Consider the following 4,634-nt stretch of genomic DNA (forward strand, 5'->3'; position numbering starts at 1 on the left):
GTTGTTGGAGTGTACCGATTAGCTTAACATTAACAGTAGTAGAATCCCTTGGTATAGCAACCCCCCTCCCCAGCAGTCACCTGTTTCCAGTCTCAGTGAGGCTGACGCTTTTCACAGGTCTCTGTTAACACTCGGCTCAGATCTATAGGAAGTCAACCTCATTGTGTCTACCGTCAGCCCTTTCGCTGTCCTCTCTTTGTTATGAGTTCACTGAGGTACAAAATTACAGAGGAGTACAATGGACCAATAAAGATCTTCTGATAATTCCTGCCCCTGCCCCCCACCCCAGGGAATGTCCTGCAGAGGAAAGGATGGCCAGTTACAGGACGGTGCGAGCCTCCCTGTCAACTAGACTGTTTTCTGAACCTCTGAAACAGCACCAGGGTCATAAATAGCAGTCCTCCCCTTCCTCTGCTCATGAGGTCCACCCTTACAGAGGAATATGCAATGCAATATGTGGAAGGATGGAGTGTAAAGCTTAAAATAAGTTAATTTCAATTCAATTAAAAAGGGGTTTTGGGGAAATTCAAATCCATGCAATAAATCCATGAATTTGTATCAATTTGGATTAATTTTCAATGATGTGCGGTGGCGCATCGGGATTGATTTTATTAATGCAGTCAGGATGATTCCCTAGTGCTGTAAATATCCCCACAGGGTATAGGTAATGTATTCAACTCCATTGAGGACACAGAATAAAGAGTGAAAATAGATATTTTAAATATAAAAACTAAGCAAAAATGTTTGAATCAACTAACAAACAACATTGTGCCTCATTCTCTATATTTAGTTATATTTTCTGAAAATACCTACCCCACCTTTTTTAAACATGGTGTGCATTTGGCTTTTTGCTGACAAATTGTGGCACAAGACTGTTTCTACTTGTCTTTTTGAAGTTATGGACGAAGCAAAAACCAGTTTGTGTTCATATACAACGCTATAGTGTATATTGTCAAAAATATTGTATAATTGTACTGTTTATATGAAACAATACATAGCATGCCCACGTGATGGAGAGTTTGATAAAGCAGCAATTAACTGTAATTAAAAACAAACAACACAAATAAACAGGCCTCCAATCCAATATGACATGCTGAAAATCTACATGTAAAAGTGTAGTATTTGCATGGATAATAACAGACTTCCAACTCATGAGTGAAAGCTGTATCAATGGGGCCCATTGTTGCTCAGTATACAGCCCACATAACTCTCTGTAGGTCATGTATATTGTGCTTTGAGCGTCTTACACAAAAAAAAGTATCTTTAAACAGATTAAATATATTGTATTGCTTTAAGTAGCATTCATAAACTTTATATTGTATAAGTGCGTGTTGTATTCATTACATCACAAATATGTTTCAATAAAATTATAATCAGTTTAAACTTGAAGGACTCATTTGTGTAAAGTAAGGTGTTGTATGTATACTTATTAGAGCAACACATTTATGTTTACTTTAATTCTACAAATACAGTGCAGTAAGTCATGAAAATCAGGAGTGTTGTGGCCCAGGTAGCCTAATACAAGTTGTTTTGCAGAAATAACTCAAACGAACCTGTCCAGACCATTTATGATCAGACCTGACTGAAAGTATGAAAAGGGTGCCTGTTGACAAAGAAAAGTGTGTCCTAGCCTGAACTTCAACCAAGAGTGGCAACTCCCTTAAGAGATGATGAGGTGCTTCCCTCTGGTGGAGGACTTACGTAATAACAAGAATTCTTTATTTCCTGTTGCTTCCCCCCTCACCTTTTAATTTATAGGAGGAACCTCAGTGTTCATGACTCGTATCTACCAGAGCTCTCCTCGCTGTATACACCCAGCTGGACTGCAAAGAGTTCTGGGGGAGGACGCTAGAAAGTTTACTTAAGATTCCCATAAAGCACTTCTGCTAGCAAGAGGGCCAAGTCAGCTTTAATTATTATGGGGGAGATGCTTCATCCCTTATTGAACCAGAACTGGGTTATACATTTAAAAAAAAAAAAAAACAAGAAAAAGAAAAACAATGATTTATTGAATTTCTCTCTCACCCTGCTGACTAGCCCCTTTAAGAATGTTTAAAACAAAATACAGACCAATATATACAAGTACAAGTTGAGCTGACAAATTAACAATGTGAGAAGAATTATATATAGTTGACTTAAGCGATTAATAAAGGCAAATCAAATCAGGGATTTTAATTTATTTTAATAAGTCAGTTATGTTATGCTTCAGCTCAGACTTCAATGAGATCAATAATTCAATGTTAAGCTGTGCATTGCAGTGAAGGGGAGCCTTTGGGATGTTTGTTTATCCAAACTGTACTGTGTCCCGTTAGCGCGGGATCACTGGATTTGCAATCCTGAATGAAAGTAAATATCAGATTGGTAGGACAGCTGAAAAGCAACATGGTCGAAACTGTTACCAGTAAGATGTCAATAACTTATTACGAGAGCAAATATTGAGGTTTGAATCCAAGATTGTCATCATGGTACATGTTTCTATAAAAAAAAAAATTACAGTGTATGCCCATTCAACTTAATTTCACAGACTGCTGTTTAGATATAATGGTCAGATTTTCAAATGCCATTTACTGAAACTATTTATGTATATATATTACCAATTCTTTCATATAGAGTACAAGGCAGGTTTATATACCATATAATAATTTCCCCTGCTTGTATGCATATATTTAACTAAATGGATAGTGAAGAAGCCGACAGATACAGACGTGCTCAAATTTGTTGGTACCCTTACAGCTCATTGAAATAATGCTTCATTCCTCCTGAAAAGTGATGAAATTAAAAGCTATTTTATCATGTATACTTGCATGCCTTTGGTATGTCATAGAATAAAGCAAAGAAGCTGTGAAAAGAGATGAATTATTGCTTATTCTACAAAGATATTCTAAAATGGCCTGGACACATTTGTTGGTACCCCTTAGAAAAGATAATAAATAATTGGATTATAGTGATATTTCAAACTAATTAGTTTCTTTAATTAGTATCACACATGTCTCCAATCTTGTAATCAGTCATTCAGCCTATTTAAATGGAGAAAAGTAGTCACTGTGCTGTTTGGTATCATTGTGTGCACCACACTGAACATGGACCAGAGAAAGCAAAGGAGAGAGTTGTCTGAGGAGATCAGAAAGAAAATAATAGACAAGCATGGTAAAGGTAAAGGCTACAAGACCATCTCCAAGCAGTTTGATGTTCCTGTAACAACAGTTGCAAATATTATTAAGAAGTTTAAGGTCCATGGAACTGTAGCCAACCTCCCTGGGCGCCTCCGCAAGAGGAAAATCGACCCCAGATTGAACAGAAGGATAGTGCGAATGGTAGAAAAAGAACCATGGATAACTGCCAAAGAGAAACAAGCTGAACTCCAAGGTGAAGGTACGTCAGTTTCTGATCGCACCATCCGTCGCTTTTTGAGCGAAAGTGGGCTCCATGGAAGAAGACCCAGGAGGACTCCACTTTTGAAAGAAAAACATAAAAAAGCCAGACTGGAATTTGCTAAAATGCATATTGACAAGCCACAGTCCTTCTGGGAGAATGTCCTTTGGACAGATGAGTCAAAACTGGAGCTTTTTGGCAAGTCACATCAGCTGTATGTTCACAGATGAAAAAATGAAGCTTTCAAAGAAAAGAACACCATACCTACAGTGAAACATGGAGGAGGCTCGGTTATGTTTTGGGGCTGCTTTTCTGCACCTGGCACAGGGTGCCTTGAATCTGTGCAGGACACAATGAAATCTCAAGACTATCAAGGCATTCTGGAGCGAAACATACTGCCCAGTGTCAGAAAGGTCATGGGTCCTCCAACAGGATAATGACCCAAAACACACAGCTAAAAGCACCCAAGAATGGATAAGAACAAAACATTGGACTATTCTGAAGTGGCCTTCTATGAGTCCTGATCTGAATCCTATCGTGCATCTATAGAAAGAGCTGAAACTTGCAGTCCGGAGAAGGCACCTATCAAACCTGAGACAGCTGGAGCAGTTTGCTCAGGAAGAGTGGGCCAAACTACCTGTTAACAGGTGCAGAAGTCTCATTGAGAGCTACAGAAAACGTTTGATTGCAGTGATTGCCTCTAAAGGTTGTGCAACAAAATATTAGGTTAGCGGTCCCATCATTTTTGTCCATGCCATTTTCATTTGTTTTATTATTTACAATATTATGTTGAATAAAAAATCAAAAGCAAAGTCTGATTTCTATTAAATAAGGAATAAACAATGGTGGATGCCAATTAACTTGAAACTGACAAAAGTAATTCAGAGAAAATTGTGCATTCTTCGTTTTTTGTGGAGGGGTACCAACAAATTTGACCACGTCTGTATGTCAATGTTTCACTGATTATTTATTTATTTTTTTAATAAGAATAATGCAACTTTTTGCACATTCTATAGTACAAGCAATTGAGAATATTAGAGTGCAGTTCGAGGTAGTTTGAAACCCAGATGCTGGTAAAGAAAGGGGATGGAAAAGACCTCGGGGCAGGGCCTGAATTAGCAAGGAGGCACAGCTGTGCTTGTGTTCCTGCTGTTACTGCAGGGCTGCTACAGAGCCAAGGCTGCTTCTCTAATCTTCATGGCTAAAGGATGGGTTGGGCTCTTTCTTCATTGAATGAACATTGTGAGCATGAGGGATACAGT

Source organism: Acipenser ruthenus, chromosome 23 (assembly GCF_902713425.1).
Source record: "Acipenser ruthenus chromosome 23, fAciRut3.2 maternal haplotype, whole genome shotgun sequence".
Lineage (NCBI taxonomy): Eukaryota > Metazoa > Chordata > Actinopteri > Acipenseriformes > Acipenseridae > Acipenser > Acipenser ruthenus.